Source organism: Tachypleus tridentatus, chromosome 3 (genome assembly GCF_004210375.1).
Source record: "Tachypleus tridentatus isolate NWPU-2018 chromosome 3, ASM421037v1, whole genome shotgun sequence".
Lineage (NCBI taxonomy): Eukaryota > Metazoa > Arthropoda > Merostomata > Xiphosura > Limulidae > Tachypleus > Tachypleus tridentatus.
The window spans coordinates 95,310,064-95,334,370 of record NC_134827.1 but is presented as its reverse complement, the minus strand read 5'-3'; the positions used below and the strand labels follow the sequence as shown (position 1 = coordinate 95,334,370).

General features: G+C 36.1%; 1 protein-coding gene and 1 long non-coding RNA gene across 2 annotated transcripts in view; one reads left to right on the top strand and one right to left on the bottom strand.

The window, feature by feature from the left end:
- Positions 1-12,415, bottom strand: part of LOC143247509 (uncharacterized) — a 48,419-nt gene extending 36,004 nt beyond the window's left edge. The window contains exon 1 of the long non-coding RNA XR_013026594.1: positions 11,688-12,415. This is a non-coding gene — a long non-coding RNA (uncharacterized LOC143247509). The remainder of the gene's footprint in view (positions 1-11,687) is intronic.
- LOC143247507 (extracellular matrix protein 3-like) overlaps positions 1-24,307 on the top strand; it is a 121,882-nt gene that overhangs the window by 13,149 nt on the left and 84,426 nt on the right. The gene's annotated exons all lie outside the window — the stretch shown is intronic.

The window sequence follows — 24,307 nt, the reverse complement described above, 5'->3', positions numbered from 1 at the left end:
CAAACCAAACCTTTTTGTTTTTTTAGCTTTTGGCTTTTAAGAATTAGATTGCGCTGTTGCTATGTGTGAAAAGACTGTTTGTTCTTTATTATCAACAGCATTTGCACCAAGTAGAAATTGCTTTTTTACTGCTGGTGATAATTTGAGTCGTAACCTTGTTTCGTCCTACTGTCTTTTTGGAAGAAAATGTTCACCACTACCAAGAACCGTTTACGTACTAACTCTAAGTCTAGCCTTTAAGCTATTCAATATTAGCTATTTTATGGAGTGAAAGCTGTTGTTTTTTTATTATCGTTATTCACATTAGAGCTTTACTGAATTATCCTCTTATATTTTATAATAATTGTTTTATATTTAAATTGATGTGAGTTGTAACTAAAGCTGGCTAAAGATTCTCTACAAGTAATATATAGCGGAAGTTATTAAACTAAGAAGGATTGGGCGTGGCCTGGTGGTTAGTGAATCAGACGTAAATCTCGAAGCCATTAGTTCGAGACGTAGTGTGCTGCTGAACTCTTTTAATTTTTTTTAAGTCGTAGAAGCGTAATAATTACAACAGTCATTCCCATAAGTCCTGCTTGGTTACTTTCTCCCTGTTAACAGTTCTAAATTAGGAATATCTACGTTTGAACTTTAAGAATATCTGATCTGGCAGTTGAACCTTTGTGTCTTATCAAGTGATACTGGGAGAAATCACAATTGAAGCTGAGAAAACCAATATCCTCAAACACAAATATATTATTATTTTCTAATTTCAATAAAACGTTATTGAAATATTTATATAAATATATATTCAGTTCTCCTAATCTATAACTATTGGGCCCCGGCATGGCCAGGTGGTTAAGGCGCTCGACTCGTAATCTGAAGGCCGCAGATTCGAATCCCTATCACACCAAACATGCTCGTCTTTTCAGCCGTAGGGGCGTTATAGTGTGACGGTTAATCCCACTATTCGTTGGTAAAAGAATAGCCCAAGAGTTGGCGGTGGGTGGTGATGACTAGCTGCCTTCTCTCTAGTATTATGCTGCTAACTTAGGAACGGCTAGTGCAGATAGCCCTCGTGTAACTTTGTGCGAAATTCAAAACAAACTGAACCATAACTATTGGAAAACTGTTTATGCATTTGTTTTATATATAAATAAAGGTATAGAAAAGGTTATTTTAAGACCACTGAAGAGATATCTCATCCACATATTATAACTGTTATTAACATCTGAAGATTTATCATTGTGCTGTTTTTTTAATATATATACAAAATAAATGTTTTTCTTTATTGCACAATATAAGAACATTTTACTTTACAAGGCTACTCATCAATGGAATCACTAATGAGGGAGCTGCTTGCTAAAATACTTGTTTATAAAGTCAAAAACTGGAAGATCTTCTATCTTACCAAGTGTGCTTAACGTTGAAACCTTGACCTAACTATGCTGTTACTCTCGTGCTGCTAGAAATGACCTTTGTACTTCGATCCCAGTTTGGAACCGACTTCATTCTATATAACTCCCAGTTAGACGTAATCTGTACGATAGACGTATAAGTATCATAGTTGACACTTATTTATTATTTTAATTTTTTTCCCCCATTTCCGGTCTGATTAAAGTGAGGCAAGTTGACTACACTCGATTTTCCTATTAATATTTATCCAGTTTATTAGGTTTGAACGCATTGTTTTCCAAGTTGTCTGTGTTTTTACTCCGTGTTATACAGTTGTTGTTTTTTCAGAAACTGTCGAAATTGAATGGTAAAAATGAATCCAGACCTAAGTTACTGTGCTAGTTTAGATAGATTTTAATGTATAAGGTCATATAGTGTTTTCGTCTTCACAAGTTTTTGCTGCTCTTCAAAAGTAGTGTAAATTTAAGTGTCTTAACTCGAGAGACACAGACGTGACGATAACAATTTCAGGATACTGTTGCCTCAAGCTTTCTTTGAAGTTCTATTGCTCATTGTGTGGTTTGTTGATTTTTTAATATATTTTTTACCGCCCTGTTTAAACCTAACAAAGAACCGTCGACACCACTTACACTTACTGACATGATTTAAGTATATCAAATAACGACGCTTCATCGCTAAGCCTAAGCAGAAACTAGTTGGATATGCCTAAAATGTCGTAAAATCGTTGAAATAGTATGCACTCAAAGAAGTTTGCGATTGTAGAGATTAGATACGAAAACATAAAAGGCTTAGATTCCAAAGGAATGGAAAGTGTCCTCAAGGTCAGTCTTTCAGTTATTAGGCTTTAAAAACCTTTAGATTTGATATCAGGCTAATGGTGTTATTGCAAAACAAATAATAAAAGACGTGTGGAAACAGACACATGCATGTGGTGCCGAACAGAATTGGCGGTAATCTTGTAACCACGTTTGAGAATTGCTAAAAAAAATATATTTTTTTTATTTTTATTTTTAAGAAACCTAAACATAGGAAAAGAATGATTGTAGTCTAATTGAGATATAAAAAAACTGTTCGATTAACGAGTTCGTCTGGTTCTTTTCAGACACTTTTTGAGCCCAAACTATGACTTCGCAAGTTTGGACTTCCTCAAATAAGTGTATTTTCTAGAATTTTCATCGTTTTATAAGTGTGTGTGTGTATATATATATATACATACTCTTAATAGCTCTATAGTTTTTAAATAGAGCACATGTGTATGGCCATTTGAAAGTTCACCATATTTTAATTGATGTTTACACTGTCGTCAACTGACAAATCAATCTTCAAGGGTGTTACGTCAGTAGCAGCAATGGTGATCCGAGCTATTCTGTGCCTCATATGGAAAGGGAAACCCTATTCTGTACTCTACTTTCGGAAACATTATGAGGGGAGACACACGAATTGACAAGCCTATCTACCGTATCGCAATGTTTATATTATTTATTCTCGTCTGCCCCTTCTTCTGTAAGTTGAAAGTGTAAAAAAATAGTGTAAAAATATATCATAATTCTGTGCGTTATATATAACACGATTAACTTTATCAGCCACGTGTTTATGGCGGCGAGATAAAATAATTTTTGTCTCGAATTTACTTGTTGAAAACTCTTTTATTCTTAACACTTAACTAACGTTGGGAACACTACAACAGGGTAGAAGTTTAGTCACTCTATATAGGTAAGAAGTTCCTAACTAATGTATGGAACATTGACGTTAAGTAAGAAGTTCCTAACTAATGTATGGAACATTGACGTTAAGTAAGAAGTTCCTAACTAATGTATGGAACATTGACGTTAAGTAAGAAGTTCCTAACTAATGTATGGAACATTGACGTTAAGTAAGAAGTACCTAACTAATGTATGGAACATTGACGTTAAGTAAGAAGTTCCTAACTAATGTATAAAACATTGACGTTAAGTAAGAAGTTCCTAACTAATGTACGGAACATTGACGTTAAGTAAGAAGTTCCTAACTAATGTACGGAACATTGACGTTAAGTAAGAAGTTCCTAACTAATGTACGGAACATTGACGTTAAGTAAGAAGTACCTAACTAATGTATGAAACATTGACGTTAAGTAAGAAGTTCCTAACTAATGTATGAAACATTGACGTTAAGTAAGAAGTTCCTAACTAATGTACGGAACATTGACATTAAGTAAGAAGTTCCTAACTAATGTATGGAACATTGACGTTAAGTAAGAAGTTCCTAACTAATGTACGGAACATTGACGTTAAGTAAGAAGTTCCTAACTAATGTATGAAACATTGACGTTAAGTAAGAAGTTCCTAACTAATGTACGGAACATTGACGTTAAGTAAGAAGTTCCTAACTAATGTACGGAACATTGACGTTAAGTAAGATGTTCCTAACTAATGTAAGAAACATTGACGTTAAGTAAGAAGTTCCTAACTAATGTACGGAACATTGACGTTAAGTAAGAAGTTCCTAACTAATGTACGAAACGTTGACGTTAAGTAAGAAGTTCCTAACTAATGTATGAAACGTTGACGTTAAGTAAGAAGTTCCTAACTAATGTATGAAACATTGACGTTAAGTAAGAAGTACCTAACTAATGTATGGAACATTGACGTTAAGTAAGAAGTTCCTAACTAATGTATGAAACATTGACGTTAAGTAAGAAGTTCCTAACTAATGTACGGAACATTGACGTTAAGTAAGAAGTTCCTAACTAATGTACGGAACATTGACGTTAAGTAAGAAGTTCCTAACTAATGTACGGAACATTGACGTTAAGTAAGAAGTACCTAACTAATGTATGAAACATTGACGTTAAGTAAGAAGTTCCTAACTAATGTATGAAACATTGACGTTAAGTAAGAAGTTCCTAACTAATGTATGAAACATTGACGTTAAGTAAGAAGTTCCTAACTAATGTATGAAACATTGACGTTAAGTAAGAAGTTCCTAACTAATGTATGAAACATTGACGTTAAGTAAGAAGTTCCTAACTAATGTACGGAACATTGACGTTAAGTAAGAAGTTCCTAACTAATGTATGAAACATTGACGTTAAGTAAGAAGTTCCTAACTAATGTATGGAACATTGACGTTAAGTAAGAAGTTCCTAACTAATGCATGAAACATTGACGTTAAGTAAGAAGTTCCTAACTAATGTATGAAACATTGACGTTAAGTAAGAAATTCCTAACTATATCTAATAATAGCTATATCTAAGGGCTTAGCTTAAAGCATTTAGTCAGCCACGTGTTGCCTCTGTAGACTTTACCCTAATTATATAATCAATCACGCGGTTTGTCTGGAGGTTTCATTCTAAAATACTAGTACCAGCTTTATTTTGTATTTGTAGGCCTAACCAGAAATAGCTATATCTAAGGGCTTAGCTTAAACCAATTATTCAGTCATGTGTTGCCTCTGTAGACTTAACCCTAATTATGTAATCAATCTCGCGGTTTGTCTGGAGGCTTAATTCTAAAATACTGTTACCAGCCTTGTTTTGTATTTGTAGGCCTAACCAGAAATAGCTGGTCAACTGTGTGTTATGCTGTTAGTACTGTAAAAGAAATTTAAATAGAAATGGTAACTGAAACTGTAATCACGGAAAGTTATTAATAAAAGCGTGTTATAATTAAAATACCACTGACATACAGTTATGCATTATTCTAAACCAAAACTACTTTAACACAAGTGTTGTAATGGGACCGTAAAAACTTACGAGTGTTAAAAATGTTATTACCTTATTTTCGTTTGAAGCATATTTTCAATCCGACAGTAATTTTTTCTTGCAGTAGTCTGCAGTATTTGGCGAGAATATGGTTAAAATCCTAAAAAATGTCCGGTTTTAGTTCAATTCATTTAGCTTATATATTTTAATACACTGCACTGTATATTTTCTCTGCCAAGGTTGTTTCAGTTGGGGCAGATTCTTACATCCTGGCATCTTAATGAATGAACAGAACTGGTAAATAAAAGATAGAACTGTGTCGCTCTGAGTAGGCTAATAAAGATAACAAATAATGGCGCCAGAAAACATATAACATTTTCTGGAAACTACGTTTGTGCTGTTATTAATGTGAGTAAAAGATGTGAATCTGTTAAGTTGTTTATAATTAACGAATTACTTGTTCCTCGAAGAAGTAAGAATAAAAACCAGAGCAGAAGTGAATGAATTAAAACCGAGCCCTGAGATAGACTGGGATTCTAAATAGTTGCATTTGTAACGTTACGTATACTTTCAAGGGCCCTTTATGAAGCGAAAACTCTTCGTGTTCTCGTGCAATTTTTAACGATAAGACATTTGGGCCAATTAGCAGTTAGGCTCTTTCAAGTAGACCATACTTCAGAGTAAGAAAGAAAACATATTATGTTTTGTTTTGTTGTTGTTTTTTCAGTTCTTGCAAAGCACGTGGTCGTTTAGAAATTCACGAATTTGCAAGGAGCTATTACCAGTCACGAAATGACGTGTGGATTTACTGTCAGTCAATATTTAATTAATAACTGTATCTGAGAATGGTTGTTTTTTGTTTTGTTTTTTTGTGGTAAATAGGAAAGGCTTTCCACCCACCTTTTGAAACTTAACTTGTGCTATTATATATTTGGTTGTGATGATAGTAGTATAGAAGTTTTGCACAGTGACAAAAGTAAAATCGTTACTCGAAACATAGAACATGTAAAACACGTATAAGCTACTGGTTAAAGTTCAGAGTCTTAGCGTCTGTGCTATAAACTCGCAGTTGTATTGCATATCGCATATGAAGTAACTGTTACTTGTATTCTATCTTTCAATGGTGGTATTCATGGCGACAGATTTTTTCCCGTTTTTTCCGAATGAACTCCATAAGTGATGACAAGCGTCTTAAAGTGTTTCTTTTTTACCATCGGAGCAAGATTTTTAAACAATGTTTTGTGGGATTTTGCGCAAAGCTACTCTGAGGCTATCTTTGTTATTCGTTCCTAGTTTCGAGGTGATAGGCTAGAGGGAAAGCGACTAATCGACACTGCCCAAAAGAGACTCGTGAAATACTGCAATCGAATAACGGGATTTGACTGTTGCTCTTACAACACATCCACGACCTCAAAGTTCGCTATTGGAACGCACTCGACCCTGAACTTTCAATGATGAAAAGATGAAAGATAGAACGCGCTGATTACAACGAGCTTTTTGAAGATAAAAGAGGTGGACGTAGTGAAATCACCGAGTTTTTTGTGGAAAGGAAAGGTGAATATGCTAATCTGTAAAGCCAGTGACGTAGTTAGGAATCAAAAAGGGGGCGCAAACCAATTTCGTTGCTTCCCTATTCAAATGTTTACGTGTTGAAGAATATTCTTCCCTCAATTCAATATATAAAACTTCAAATACCGATTATGAGAAGCTTGTTTTTTTCGGGGAGGGGGGGCTCTTTATCAGCTTCTTTACTTGCTAAGTAAAGCACACTGAAATAGTAGATATTCTGAAAAAATAAGAGGTGAATGTGTTCACCATTAAAGCACACTGAAATCACACACTACATTACAAGTAGAATAATGCTCGTAAAAAATGGTTTCTGATTGTTGCATGGTCTGAAACACCAGTATCTTTAGTTTCTGAGGTTCAAAATAATAAATATCAAACGGAAAGCCTCCTGTGTGTCGGCACGTATCCAATACACAGCTTGATTTAGGACAAAACTAAAGATCCTAAAACGCAAATTACAGTTACATTTAGGTTAAATAACATTATAATGTACTATCTAAATTACACTGAGCAGAGCAACATTACGAGTTCACGGGTTCGAATTTCCATCAAACGAAACATACTTAAGTGACAGTAAATTCCACTATTTTGGTAAAAGATTAGTCCAAAACTTGACAGTGAGTGGTGACGATTAGCTGTCTTCCCTCTAGTATTACACTGCCAAATTGAGGATGGCTAGCGCAGATAGTCATCGTGTAGCTTTGCGCGAAATTCGAAAACAAATAAAAGAAGACAACTTTAAGTTGTGTCCAGTGAGAGTTTATCAAGGTGACAACTTTAGGTTTGTGTCCAGTGAGAGTTTATCAAGGTGACAACTTTAGGTTGTGTGCAGTGAGAGTTTATCAAGGTAACAACTTTAGGTTGTGTCCAGTGAGAGTTTATCAAGGTGACAACTTTAGGTTTGTGTCCAGTGAGAGTTTATCAAGGTGACAACTTTAGGTTGTGTGCAGTGAGAGTTTATCAAGGTAACAACTTTAGGTTGTGTGCAGTGAGAGTTTATCAAGGTAACAACTTTAGGTTTGTGTCCAGTGAGAGTTTATCAAGGTGACAACTTTAAGTTGTGTCCAGTGAGAGTTTATCAAGGTGACAACTTTAGGTTGTGTCCAGTGAGAGTTTATCAAGGTGACAACTTTAGGTTGTGTGCAGTGAGAGTTTATCAAGGTGACAACTTTAAGTTGTGTTCAGTGAGAGTTTATCAAGGTGACAACTTTAGGTTGTGTCCAGTGAGAGTTTTTCAAGTTGATATCTTTAGGTTGTGTTCAGTGAATTTTGTTAAGTTTACTGACATAAGACTTTGTTAAAGTCGTAAAACATGTGAATTCTATAAATGACAATTTTCTGGGTATATAATTTGCTATGATATAAGTCTTAATATTTGAAGTGTAGTGCACTGTTTTAAAATGAAAGTTATTGGTTAAGTGACGTAAATAACGTTCCTTAAGATGCACTTTAAAATTAGTGTTACGTATAAATATAGGAGAAAGTCCAATAGAAACCAACCCCTGCAGAGATTAGTTGAAGTATGTGTGTAATAGAAAACATGACCATGAAAGAAGCAATTTGATATGTAAACTTCGTTGTTGTTTTTTCTTAAGCGTGGCAATAAATGTTGTCATAATATTTTTATCAAAACTGATTTTTTTGAAATACAATTTAAACTACTAACACTGACATTTAAAAATATCTAACTTGTGATGAATTATAAATATTCGTTGGTAAAAGAGTAACCCAAGAATTGGCGGTCGGTGGTGGTAACTAGCTGTCTTTCATTTAGCCTTAGACTGCTAAATTAGGGACGGCTAGTACAGATAACCCTCGTGTAGCATTGCGCAAAATTCAGAACAAACCAAACATTCACGACCTACTTATAGACGTAAAATGTTATTCGAGTTTCAGTAATACCTCAAATGATAGCAATTATCATCCTGCATTTCTGAATAAAAAAAAACAGCTATATAAGTTTTTCTTCGTAGAGCAGGAAACAAGGGTTTTTCGAAGTCATTATCTTGTTATGACGGTCAAAAGAAGCAACAGTTTGACTATGGTCTCTGTTTAATTTTCTTAACTTGTTTCATTAGAGATAGACGCCACGTTTAAAGTTTATACAGTTTTATGGCGGTTGCTTGAAATGTCAAGTGCTGTCGTCCATAAAAACACATTTTCGAAAAAAGGTTAAGGAACTTTGATATCTTTATAATATCTTTACTTCATTGAATGACACCAGGCGTTAAGTAGAATGGAACTACGATTTCTTCACGTACTATCACTTTCTAGCTCAAGATAAAACACAACTTGAACCATTCAGTAATAAACATGAACCACGACATTCACGAGCCCCACAGGAAATCAGAAAATGTCACCAAGAGACAAAGATTTCATTTGTTAATTGGTAGGTGGCGATGACTCGATGATTCTGACGAATCCCTGAAAATCTTTCCGTGAGGCCTGCTCGCAATATTACGTTTAAGAGGTATTTTATTATACTAAGAGACACTTTTATAAATGAATAAAATTCATACATCATTTTTCCTATCGAAAAACTTTTATTTCAGGTATTTTTGTTTGTTTTTTGGAATTTCGCGCAAAGCTAAACAATGGCTAACTGCTCAAGGCGTCCATAATTTGGCAATGTAAGACTAGAGGGAAGGTAGTCATCACCACCCACCGCAAACTCTTGGGCTACTCTTTTACCAAGGTGCCCCCCGCTAGTACAGCGGTATGTCTCCGGATTTACAACGCTAAAATCAGGGGTTCGATTCCCCTCGGTGGGCTGAGCAGATAGCCTTTGTGGCTTTGCTAAAAGAAAACACACACACAAATTTTACCAAGGAATAGTGGGATTGACTATAATATTATAATGCCCTCACAGCTGAAAGGGCGAGCATGTTTGGTGGGACGGGGGTTCGAAACCGCGACCTTCGGATTACGAGTCGAGTGTCTTAACTACCTGGCCATGCCGGGCTAGGCATTTTTGAGAAAAAAAAACAACATTATTTCGTATACCTTCAGTGCTAACCAAAAAAAGTTGTTTATTTGTTTTAAAATTGGCGGCTGGAACGGCGAGAATGTTGGGCGTCACAAAGGTTCGAATCCGCAACGCTCAGATTTCAAATGGAGCGCACTAACCACCTGCCCACGCCGGAGCTGACAAAAACAAAATGTAAAATGAGAGCATTACGCAACACAGACTTGCAAATTGAAACTACAGAAGTTGTTTTCGTTTTAATAACGGACTTCCCTTAATTCAACTTCGCAAATTTCGAAAAGAATATACTTTTTTTCTTTCTGTCGTGTAAGGATTTCTTTACAAATCGAAAAGAAACAAATGTTTACTTAGATCAAAATTATTATTTGTTTGTTTTGAATTTCGCGCAAAGCTACACGAGGGCTATCTGCGCTCGCCGTCCCTAATTTAGCAGTGAAAGACTAGAGGGAAGGCAGCTAGTAATCATTACCCATTACCAACTCTTGGACTACTCTCTTTTACCTTTATAGCCCTTGTGTAGCTTTGCGCGAAATTCAAAAAACAAACAAACGAGTGACGACCCCTCCCAGTGATTCAGCACTAAATATAGCACCTTATGATGCTAAAAGTAAGGTTCTGATACGTGCGAAGTCAATCCTTTGAACAGGTTTCCTTGCAGGTGTGGATGCTTGTCGCATCCGTTAGTCACGAGATAAAAGACACGTGTTTCCAGATATTCTTGAGATATACATATACCAACAACAACTGTTGCATTTCGTGCGTTACAGAGATCACCAAACAATATTCCGTCTTGTATCACACTAAATTCCAGTTTTAATTATAAAGACAGTCAATGCTATCGTGCTGTTGGCTTATGTTTTTCCTCATTACGCGGCATGTGATATATCCGACTTCCTCCCAAGAAAGAAAACAGAGACTCTGCTTGCAAAGGGCGGAGATTCACATGGCGCGTGACCTTCAGCAGATAAAAATTCATCAAATAAGCTGGGTTAGTGTTGCAAAAGATTATTGTTACTGCATTGCAAAGTGGAATATTTATTTAAAACTCTATGCACTTCTTCAGGGTCTTCGAAAGTGTCCAGTTTCAAGAGTAAATAAAGCCAGAATTAACAAATATTTTTATTTCTGTTCCCCGCTGGTACAGCGGTAAGTCTACGGATTTACAACATTAAAATCAGGAGTTCGATTCCCCTCGGTGGACTCAGCAGATAATCCGCTGTGGCTTCGCTATATTAAAACACATACATTTTTATTTCTCGGTTTGAAGTTCATATATCATACTGTGTTCTACTGTACACAATGCACAATTCTTCTCGTGATTCATGGCATGCGCACCTATTACTGACGTAACGAGAGTATGAATGGCAGCGTTAAAGAGTTTCAGCCATTTTGTTTACCTTTCTTTTATTTTACACACACGAGATAATCCTAATATAAACAAAACTTCACCAGTTCCCATTTAATTACATTTACGAATTCTATAAAATAAAGATCTTCAGGGCCCGGCATGGCCAAGCGTGTTAAGACGTTCGACTCGTAATCCGAAAGTCGCGGGTTCGAATCCCTGTCGCACCAAGCTTGCTCGCCCTTTCAGCCGTGGGGACGTTATAATGTGACGGTCAATCCCACTATGCGTTGGTAAAAAAGTATCCCAAGAATTGGCGGTGGATGGTGATGGCTAATTGCCTTCCCTCTGGTCTTACATTGCTAAATTAGGGACGGCTAACGCAGATAGCCCTCGTGTACCTTTGTGCGAAATTCAAAACAAACCAAAAAAATCATTTAGAGACAAGCTACAGTAGCGTTCGTGAGAAATCAGAGTGTGTTTTAATTATCTACAAATTAGTGTTGAAGATATGACGTTTACTTTCTCTCACGTTGTCATTTGTTAAATACTACAATTTAAAACTTCTCAACATTTATTTTTAAACATATATTTCTTCTGTTTAGTTTCTAAAAATCTCACTCAAATAAACATAGCCACCTCCCCTGATGTATAAATATAAGTATAGCTTGATAAACATCACAGATACAAACAGGCATACCACTAACCTGAGGATATTGGAAATCAGTCGTGGTTTAACTGGACGATGGGAGAGGGTTCAAAATAGGCGAAAAGTTGCCATCACTTGCAGTGTTACTGTCTAAAATAAAAATGGCAGCCACGGACAGGTCGATGATCACATTTGGTGGTATGCTAAGTCACAGTACCTAGTGACCGATACATCACAACTCTAGAACAAAGTAATCTTACCTGTTTACACCAATGACCCGACGAGGTCGTGTTTTTATTCAAGCTGGCTTGAAGGTCGGAACGTAAACACTCTCTCGTAGCCAGCCAATCAAATGCCGATTATAAATTCTATCGAGCACGTGCGTTCTTTCTTGATTGTTTCCGTCTGAAAGTTTCCTAAACGACCAGCATCAGGAAGTCTAGAAGTTCAAGTTCTTCGCCTTGGAGTGGGACGCAGTTTTGCGGTCCTAGAGTTCACACCTGCTAAATATTATCTTGTGTACAATTTATTTATTTTTTACGAAGACTAGATTCACGACGTACTAACAGTATTATTGTACCAATTATTTCGTATTAGTTTATTTAAAAAATACATTTTTTCTGTAGTTTTGCTGTTGTTGTTTTGAATTAAGCACAAAGCTACACAATGGGCTATCTGTGCTCTGCCCACCACGGGTATCGAAACCCGGTTTTTAGCATTGTAAGTCCGCAGGCATAAAGCTGAGCCACTGGGGGGCTTTTTCTGTAGTGAACGTATATTTACATATTGGTAGGTTGTGGATATAGAAAAATGAATACAGGAACAAATCGAGATTCGTCACCTCTAATCTGAAAAAGAATTAATATCTTCCATAACAAAAGGTGAATAATTAGGAGTGAAAAGAAGTAGTGACAATGGTAGTGAAAGAGATGTGTTTTGTTCGCTTGTACCACTAGGTGGTGTTAGTGGCTCCTTTAGACTTCCCTTAATTCGGTATATCAACGTAACAACTCGATGCAGTGTGTATCGTTTACAATGGATTTTATCTATCGTTTAGTCTAAAGATAACAAGAAGATGAATATATCACTATTTAATGGGAAATTTCCTTTCGAATTTTAACACTTAGCCATTCCTTTTGAGCTGATATACTGGAGGCAAGGCAATTAATCAACAGCACCCACCGCCGACTGTGGGTTACTATTGTTTTATCGAATACTAATTTGACCGCATCCACGAAACACAAAAAGGCTGCTGGCACTTCGGTGGTAACGGGACGCAAACTTTTAACCTTCTGTATTCAAAGGCCGGGCACGCCAACCCATTGGTTACTCCAAACAGTAGGCTAAGGATTTTTTCGGTTTATCAAGCACAAAGCTACACAATGGGCTATCCGGGCTGTACCCACGACGGATATCAAAACCCGGAATTTAGTGATATAAACCTTCAGACTTGCCAATAAGCCGCTGGGAACAATTAAGAAGGAAACTATATCACATTTACTCCAAAAGTTACTAAGGTGACAATAATATCCCATTGTTCTAAGACTACTAAGGCGAGCTGACTACAATAGAACATTTAGTCTAAAGCTCTCAAGAAGAGTGCAATATGAAATTTACTCTAAAATCACTCAGGAGACTGTAATATCACAGTTAGTCTAAAGTTAGCAAAGAAACTGTAATACATTTAGTCTAAAGTTAGCAAAGAAATTGTAATACATTTAGCAAAGAAACTTTGATAGGAAAGTTAGTCTTAAGTTTTCAAATAAACTCTAATATCTAATAGTAGTAGAAAATGTAGTCCACAGATAGTAAAAAGACGATTAAATTATGTTTATTCTAACACTACTGAGAAAACGATCACATCTCAACAAATCTAAATTTACTAAAGAGGCTGTCACGTGCCACTGGTTCTGAAGTTTTTCAGAAGATCGTATCCCATTCCATTATACGTTACTGAGATTATGATATCACAAGTAATCTTAGGTTACGAAGGAAATGATCAATACGCATGTATTTTTAGGTTACAAAGGAAATGACCAAATCACATGTATTCTTAGGTTACAAAGGAAATGATGAAATCACATGTAATCTTAGGTTACAAAAGAAATGATCAAATCACGTGCATTCTTAGGTTACAGAAGAAATGATCAAATCACGTGTAATCTTAAATTACAAAGGAAATGATCAAATCACGTGTAATCTTAGGTTACAAAGGAAATGATCAAAACACGTGTAAACTTAGGTAACAAAGGAAATGATCAAATCACGTGTATTCTTAGGTAACAAAGAAAAGGATATAATCACGTGTAATCTTAGGTTACGAAGGAAATTATCAAATCACGTGTAATCTTAGTTTACAAAAGAAATGATCAAATCATGTTTAATCTTAGGTTACAAAAGAAATGATCAAATCACGTGTAATCTTAGGTTACAAAAGAAATGACCAAATCACGTGTAATCTTAGGTAACAAAGAAAATGATCAAATCACGTGTAATCTTAGGTAACAAAGGAAATGATCAAACACCTGTAAACTTAGGTAACAAAGGAAATGATCAAAACACGTGTAAACTTAGGTAACAAAGGAAATGATCAAAACACGTGTAAACTTAGGTAACAAAGGAAATGATCAAATCACGTGTAATCTTAGGTTACAGAAGAAATGATCAAATCACGTGTAATCTTAGGTAACAAAGGAAATGATCAAATCACGTGTAATTTTAGGTTACAAAGGGAATGATCAAATCACATGTAATCTTAAGATATAAAGGAAATGATTATATCACAGCTAATCTAAGATTACAAAAGAAATTATCAAACTACATCTAATCTTAAGTTACAAATGAGATGATCAAATCACATGCAATTTCAGGTTACAAATAAGGTGATCAAATCGTCTCAGTGTGACGACCACTTGTTGAGTGACTTTAAAAAATCTAACAGTCCTTTTATGACTAATATGGTCACAAGTTTCGAGAATGTGTTTTTGTTTTATGTCGAAGGAATATAACAATAGTAATGGTCGAAGTTGAAAGTTATGCCCAGTTTTGCAAGGTTGTTAAACCAGGTTGTAATTTTAAAACTTAAAAAAAACTCAGTAAAATAACCCTACTTGCGTTCTGTTTTAAGTTCAATCACAAAAATCAATTGAACGATTACACCAAGCTACAATAAACGTAACATGATGGGCTTTTAAAATTCCCTCGTACGAGGGATGCACAGCTAATGGCGACTGTTGTTTGAGTTTTAAAATCTTGACAACTCTGTAAGCTTGCCAACACGTTTGATTTATAACTACGGTTGTGTATTTGTGTGTTAATGCTTTTCTGAACTTCTGCCAGTTTCTTATTGGGTTTTTTTAAAGGCTAATTATATAATCGTTTCTGAAAGACGCGTTAAAAGAGCAATAATTATATGTGATAAAAGATTCCCTTCAAAGGTGAATGTGTTTTAAAATTGGAAACATGCCAAATATTATGGTTGTTTTTCATTCCTTTGCGGTCAACAAAGCAATACGGAAGTGCAGATCAGTTAGCGCAGACTCACGTTTTTGGCGTTATCTTCCTGGTTTTCATTTATTTTCAGTTTGCAACACCGGAAGATTACCAGAAACATCTTCTAGTGTCTTTCAGTCTTAGTCTGTGAAAATTAATTCTCTGAAATCGCAAACTAATCCAATAATATTACGTCAATCGCAGGAAGGGATGAGGGTGCCAACGTCATGTCTTTATGTGGTGACAATATGAGTAACCTTGTTATACAGACCGTCCTAATAACTTCTGAGTAACGCCAAATTCAAAGTGAAATCATTTCATTTTACCCTTGAGGTTCGTTAGTGATGTTAATTAATTTGAACTTTTTATATTAAAAGTTTCTTTTGAAAAACGTAAACCGCTATCATTAATACGTGCACGTGTATGTGGGATGACTTCCAGGAGGGAACTTTGTTCAAAACAAAAAACAGGATTCTGGTATTTCCTAAGATCAAAGATAGTTAGAACTGATTCTATCTTTTGCTGGCCATGCACAGTGGTAATATATGACTTTCTAGTTCCATCATATTACGGTCCTTCACTTGATAATAGTGTGACTATATTTAGATCCATCATATTACAGTCCTACACTGGATGGTAGTTCGACTGTTTCTAGTTCCATCATGTTACAATAATTCACTGGATGGTAGTTCGACTGTTTCTAGTTCCATCATGTTACAGTCATCCACTGGATGGTAGTTCGACTGTTTCTAGTTCCATCATGTTACAGTCATCCACTGGTTGGTAGTTCGACTGTTTCTAGTTCCATCATGTTACAGTCATCCACTGGATTATAGTTCGACTGTTTCTAGTTCCATCATGTTACAGTCATCCACTGGATTATAGTTCGACTGTTTCTAGTTCCATCATGTTACAGTCATCCACTGGATTATAGTTCGACTGTTTCTAGTTCCATCATGTTACAGTCATCCACTGGATTATAGTTCGACTGTTTCTAGTTCCATCATGTTACAGTAATCCACTGGTTGGTAGTTCGACTGTTTCTAGTTCCATCATGTCACAGTAATTCACTGGATTATAGTTCAACTGTTTCTAGTTCCATCATGTTACAGTCATCCACTGGTTGGTAGTTCGACTGTTTCTAGTTCCATCATGTTACAGTCATCCACTGGATTATAGTTCGACTGTTTCTAGTTCCATCATGTTACAGTAATCCACTGGTTGGTAGTTCGACTGTTTTTAGTTCCATCATGTCACAGTAATTCACTGGTTGGTAGTTCGACTGTTTCTAGTTCCATCATGTTACAGTCATCCACTGGATTATAGTTCGACTGTTTCTAGTTCCATCATGTTACAGTCATCCACTGGTTGGTAGTTCGACTGTTTCTAGTTCCATCATGTTACAGTCATCCACTGGATTATAGTTCGACTGTTTCTAGATCCATCACGTTACAGTCATCCACTGGTTGGTAGTTCGACTGTTTCTAGTTCCATCATGTTACAGTCATCCACTGGATTATAGTTCGACTGTTTCTAGTTCCACCATGTTACAGCCATCCACTGGTTGGTAGTTCGACTGTTTCTAGTTCCATCATGTTACAGTCATCCACTGGATTATAGTTCGACTGTTTCTAGTTCCATCATGTTACAGTAATCCACTGGTTGGTAGTTCGACTGTTTCTAGTTCCATCATGTTGCAGTAATTCACTGGATTATAGTTCAACTGTTTCTAGTTCCATCATGTTACAGTAATCCACTGGATGGTAGTTCGACTGTTTCTAGTTCCATCATGTTACAGTAATTCACTGGATTACAGTTCGACCGTTTCTAGTTCCATCATGTTACAGTCATCCACTGGTTGGTAGTTCGACTGTTTCTAGTTCCATCATGTTACAGTCATCCACTGGATTATAGTTCGACTGTTTCTAGTTCCATCATGTTACAGTCATCCACTGGATGATAGTTCGACTGTTTCTAGTTCCATCATGTTACAGTCCTACACTGGATGGTAGTTCGACTGTTTCTAGTTCCATCATGTTACAGTAATCCACTGGATGGTAATTCGACTGTTTCTAGCTCCATCATGTCACAGTCATCCACTAGTTGGTAGTTCGACTGTTTCTAGTTCCATCATGTTACAGTCATCCACTGGATTATAGTTCGACTGTTTCTAGTTCCATCATGTTACAGTCATCCACTGGATTATAGTTCGACTGTTTCTAGTTCCATCATGTTACAGTCATCCACTGTATTATAGTTCGACTGTTTCTAGTTGCATCGTGTTACAGTCATCCACTGGATGATAGTTCGACTGTTTCTAGTTGGATCATGTTACAGCCATCCACTGGATGCTACCATGTTATATTCTGTTACTTTTTTGTGTTCACTTATGGACGCCATTTGTACTCCATAATGTTTAAAATTGTCTGTTTGTTTGTAATCACATTAGTGACATGTTTTCTCTCGGGGGCGTTTCTCGTGTATTACGCATATTGCTTTGAATATCTTATTGGCAGGATTTTTAGGTTAGACAGATAATTCTTTTAAAAAATCTTAAACATAATGACGTAATCTCAAGTTATTTTGGTTTGTTTGTTTTGAATTTCGCGCAAAGCTACACGAGGGTTATCTGCGCTAGCCGTCCCTAATTTAGCAGTGTAAGACAAGAGGGAAGGCAGCTAGTCATCACCACCCACCGCCAACTCTTGGGCTACTCTTTTACCAACGAATAGTGGGATTGACCGTCACATTATAATGCCCTCACGGCTGAAAGGGCGAGCATGTTTGGTACGACCAGGATTCTAACCCGTGACCCTCGGATTACGAGTCGAACGCCTTAACACGCTTGGCCATGCCGGGCCTAGTTATTTTGGTGAATATTTTGCTTCGCTTGCATATGCATTAGTTTGTTTTGTTTCTGCAAGATAACGTAATACTTATAAACACTGCGTGTATTTTTAGACTTCACAATGAGAAGCATGACAAATTCTATTTCATTTTGTTTTCTCTGTGTTGACCGTCGTAAATTCTGGGCTTGTTTCGATGACACATTTATAGCTTTGAAACGTTACTAATGTGTTGTGAAATAGAACAATCTGGGCTACGTTTTGTTTAAAAAAAAGTTTTAAATTTTGTTTTTAATCTGTTTTGAGTGAAACATTATTTGTAAAGTTACATTACGTTGTTTTTCGTTTGATTACTACTTTGATCAGTGTTTAATATCTAGAAAAAAAAAAGGGGGTCTGTACCGGATTCTTCCTTACGGGCCCCGGCATGTCCAGGTGGTTAAGGTACTCGACTCGTAATCCGAGGGTCACCTGTTCGAATCCCCGTCACACTAAACATGCTCGCCCTTTCAGCCGTGAGGCCGTCATGAAGCTACGAACAATTACACTATTCGTTGCTGAAGGGTAGCCCTAGTTTTGGCAGTGGGCAATGATGACTAGCTGCCTTCCCTTACACTGCTAAATTAGAGACGGCTAGCGCAGATAGCCCTCGTGTAGCTTTGCGCGAAATTAAAAAAAAAATGAAGTGATAGAACGAGATAATTATGTATTGTGTATTGTGTGTTTTCTGATAGCAAAGTCACAATGGACTATCTGTTGGATCTATCGAGTTGAATCGAAGCGCTGATTTTGGCGTTGTAAAATCCGTAGACTTACGCTGTACCAGTGGGTACTATTATATTATGAATGATAACACATTATAATTATAACTTTTGTGTAGCAGTAATTATATTATGAAGTGATAAAACATTATACTTTTTGTGTGACAGTAATTATATTATAAAGTGATAAAACGAGGAAATTGTTATTCGTTTGTAGTAGTAATTATGCTACTTTAGAATGTTCTTTTAAACAAGCCTGGATAATGTCTCCCTCACAAAGACACTTTTATTAAGAAAGAAATAAGAATGCATTATTTTATCTGTGAAGCATGTTTCAAGTTTCCCCTTTGGTGTGGTTCTTTGTATATTTATTGGTGATTTATTTATAATCAGTTTTCCACTTCAAAATCTGGAATTTCCCTTGATTCTAAAGCCAGTCTCGATTATTGACACGGATATTCCGGTGGTTTCGTATTTCTGTGTCCGGTATTACGTGTGCAAAAAATGAGAAGAATCGTTTGAATGTACTTAACGTCGAATGAAACTTTGGAAATGGAGTGCTCGAAAAATATAACAATTATAAATAACTTAATATATTGGTATTTTTTGTTACTGTGAGATTGGGGACTCTAGCATGTTGTTGTTTTTTTTTGTATGGGTGGAAGGAGTGTCTCCAGCTATCAGGAGTCAGTCTGAGTGCTTATAACGCTAAAAATCTGGTTTCGATATCCGCTGTGGACAGTGTTCACGTAAACCACTTTTATTGTGTTTAGCAACAAAGAAATACATCATCTTTTGGACCAATAGCAATTCGGTATTGTGAAGTGGAGCTATTTGTATATCCTAATTACCAAGCATTTTCCCGTAAACAAATTTATTTAGAGAAGTGTGGATACTCTGACAATAATGAACGTGGCTTTCTTATGTAGCATATAAAATGGCTTATTAAAGGTTTAATGACTTATTTGTCAAAAGACAGCTTGGGTGTTTCACATTTCTTGCTCTCAGTTAAAGAAGACACAATACCTGTTTCTAAATCACTTGCTTTGAAGAAACTTTCAATCGAATGCTTCTAAATGAATCTAGTTTTCGAAATCTTAGAAATTTCCTTTTCAAACTGTTATTTAAGGCCTGTGATAACGGTCTTCGTATGGGACAACTAATCCCTCTCTAAAGTATTGCGTACATCTTGTGAGAAAATGAAATGCCATTGATGGAATAATAAACTTAGGACTTCATTATTTGATTGTTTGTTTGTTTGTTTGTTTTGAATTTCGTGCAAAGCTACGCGAGGGCTATCTGCGCTTTATTATTTTATCCTGCGTAAAATGTAAACTCTTAAATTACAGACTTGTTTCTGTACCAACCATGCCGTAACCTGGGGAAAGGGAAAGGCTCACATGTTGTATGAGAGAAGTGTTATTGTTGCCTTTTATAACACTCACATTTAAGAACTGACTTAAATTGTTCTATTTTTGAATTTCGCGCAAAGCTACTCGCGGGCTATCTGCGCTAGCCGTCCCTAATTTAGTAGTATAAGACTAGAGGGAAAGCAGCTAGTCATCACCATCCACCGCCAACTCTTGGGCTACTCTTTTACCAACGAATAGTGCGATTGACTGTCACATTATAACGCTCCCACGGCCGAAAGGGCAAGCAAGTTTGGTGCCACCGGGATTCGAACTCGCTACACTCAAATTACGAGTCAAACACTTTAACCCACCTCTCCAAGCCGAGCAGAACTGACATTGCGTGAAAAGAGTAATTTTGTATTTAAATCACACATGGGGCCCAATAATAAATCAAAATCACAGAATTAAAAAGAACACATATGACCACGGAAGACACAAAGTCACAGAGTTAATGCATATGTCACCCACAATTGGTTTTGTATATAAACGACTTACAAAAAAATCTTTAAAAAGCAGTAAATTCTATAGTGAATTTTAAGGTTAATGACTGAACAGATGTGGTATTTGTCGTAGACAAGCTTACTAGTTTTCACTCGAACTGTAAAATAATATTGATAAATCAAATTCTGGCCAGATGGTTAAGATAATGGAGTCGTAATCTGAAGGTCGCTGGTTCGAGTCCCCGTCACACCTAATATGCTGGACTTTTCAGCCGTGGAGGCATTATAATATGACAGTCAATTCCACTATTTTGATAAAAGAATAGCTCAAGAGTTGGCATTGGGTGGTGATGATTAGCTGCCTTCTCTCTAGTGTCATATCCCTAAATTAGGGACGGCTAGCGCAGATAGCCCTCGTGTAGCTTTGCGCGAAATTCCAAAACTGACAAAAGATGACAACTTTAGGTTGTTTTCAGTGAGAGTTTATTAAGTTTACGGTCATAAGACTTTATTAAAGTCGTACAACATATGAATTCTATGAATGACAATTTTCTGGGTGTATAATTTGCTATTATGTAAATGTTTATGTTTGAAGTGCAGTGCAATGTTTTAAAATGAAAGACATTGTTTAGTTTAAGTGACGTAAATAACGTTCGTAGTCTTACATTGCTAAATTTGGGTTGGCTAACGCAAACAGCCCCAGAGTAGCGTAGCGCGAAAATTCAAAAAACAAAAAGAAATCAAGTAGTCAGCAACTGACACTGAAGCTCCCTTTAAAAACTTTGTCACGTGCCTTTACTCGTCCGTTTTTCTAATCACGACATTTTTTTTCTTGTGTACTCTATTGCGCATGACAAGCTACCATTTCTAAGAACAACAACAAAAAGTGACCATTGATATGCATAATTACGAAGACGGAAATACGACACCACAGAATATCCGCCTCAGACGTATACGTTAGATTGGAAATTCCTGCACTTTGAACTGAGACACCAGTTAACTAGTAAACGAACAAAACATTCACGATTCTTAAAGACACAACCACGAATATTTACTGTTGTCAGCTCTTTACAACAGCTGAAGCAACAGATTGGTTTTCATAAGAATCTTCCTTCATCTCTTACTGTTATTCTATTTCTCAAATACGGTGTGTTTTTAATCCTGTATCTATTTCTTCTTGAGAGGGACAACTGGGAATTGACGTTTACCGGTCTGATTAAAATATATCAAAATTTATCAGTTTTTCTATGTATAACAGACTTGTGTTATAACACAATAATAACTACAGTGTATTTCACGTTTTGTTTTTTTTGTCCTTTCTTACTTCCATTGGCTAGACATGGCCTAATGATTAACATGCTTGGACTGTAAATTTGAAGATTCACGGTTCATGACCTGTTGCCGCAAAAGTGCTTGCTGCACTTTGGAGCCGTGCGTGAGCTAGTGGAGTGATATTGAAATACCTCCATTTGGTCGTAATAATGCCGGGCTTTGTTCCCGTCACACTAAACATGCTCGCCCTTTCAGCCGTGGGGGTGTTATAAAGTGTCGGTCAATCCCACTATTCGTTGGTAAAAAGAGTAGCCCAAAATTTGGCGGCGGGTGGTGATGACTAGCTGCCTTTCCTGTAGTCTTACACTGTTAAATTAGGGATCGCTAGCGCAGATAGCCCTCATTCAAACCAAACCGAGCTTTGTTAAACTGTTTACCTAAAGTCTGTCAGTTTATTGTGAGGTGTATGCGCAGAAGGCCTGTTGTAATTCAGTGGGTTCACGTAAAGATTCGGAAACAAAGTTAACCCTAATTTGCGTGGGAAAGGCAGTGTATGCCAAATCATAAATGCATAATAAAATATTTTTATTTTATTCTAAGGAATAATCTATAACGTTACATATCCCGTTTGTAACTGCTGCATAGTTTTGAGGACCTTTTGATAATGTTATATATCCTATTTGGAGCTGCTGCATAGGCTTGAGGACCTATTCATTATGCTACACATCCAATTTGGAGCTTCTCTCTAGTTTTGCAGATCTATTAATAATTTTAAACAATCTACTTAGAGCCATAGTATAGTTTTGCGGATCTATTGATAGTGCATGTAGTTTGGAACTCTTCTATAGTTTTGACACTAACGTTACATTCACGTACCATAATAGTATGTTATTAAAAAAAAGAACAAATATATTATTATTACTTACAGAGAAAAATTTATTGTTTTGTATTAGCTTTAAATATTTCAATATTTCACTTATCACAAGTTATAAAGAAAAATTAAAAACGAAATATAATAGATAGAGTTATTTTCACTCTAAGCCTAATAGGAACACGAAAATGAAACTATTTTGGTTTAACTTCTTTTAACACTTCCAATACATTTAATATTGTAATAATTAATGTCTTTTTAACAGTAAAGTATTAATTTAATTACCAGTTTTCAACATGAGTTTTAAAATTGGTAGTTATATTCTGCCCGAAATAGCTAAGTGGTTAAGGCACTCGACTCTTAATCCGAGGGTCATGGGTTCGAATTCCCGTCACTCCAAACATGCTCGCCCTTTTAGCCATGGAGACGTTATAATGTGATGGTCAATCCTATTATTCGTTGGTAAGAGAGTTGGCGGTGGGTGGTGATGATGAGCTGCCTTCCTTCTAGTCTTACACTGCTAAATTAGGGACGGCTAATGCAGATAGCCCTCGAGTAACTTTGCGCAAAATTCAAATCCACCATTATGTTTTATTTTTTAGCTTGTCTTTGAATCGTGCAATATGGTCAATACCATATCATGTTTCCTATAATATTATAAAGAGCTTAAACGCTTGTTGGTGAATAATTATGTTGTTTTTACGTAAGCACTCAAAACAACTAAGTGTAACAAAGTGAAGAACAAATGTTAACTGTTACATAACTTATTTGCTTTGAGTACCAGATTAAATTCAACGATTTCTCAACTGAGATAAAAATATAAGTTCCACTTCATCGATAGTCTTCGCTACAACTTAATTACTTCCAAAATATATGTAAATATTTATCAACACTGAATTTTGGGCTAAGCATGGTTTAGTGGCTTATATGTGGACTAAGGGTTCGAGACCTGATTCCACTACATAGTTTAATCACTTTCAACAGTGAGCACTTTGTAAAAGTAAGAGTCCACCCTCTATACAGTTCAAAAGGCCAAAGAGAGTCTTTGTAGAAGTGAGTTTCTTTGGTTAGCTGGTTACTGATTTGGTCAGTGACCATAGAGTAATGACAGCTCTATCCGAACCTTAGGGATCTCTGACCTGGTTGTTTAGCCGTCGTGGGCCAAATGAGCAATTCAGATTGAAAATTCCAGTTACGAAACCTAATTTACTTTGTCCAACACAGTGCTATGTGTGTACATATATATATATACATGATTAAAGTTAAAGTGAGTAAATTGGTCTGTTTTATTTTTTGCCAGATTACAAGCGTTTTTGTTTACTTCTTTGTTTTTGCATTTCTTCATTCGTCAGGTTTAATTTAGTTATTTTTCCAAAAAATAAATAGTCATTCCTGCACATCTGAGTTTGTAACCTGATCATATAATAACACTTTATCAAGCGTACACTTTTAAAATTATTTATTTATTATATATATATATATATACAGTACGTATAACCGATGTGTTCAAACAACCTCGTGTTGAAGACAGTTAATGATGTCACACATAATAACTTGTGCGCAGAACTTGAAACACAACACACA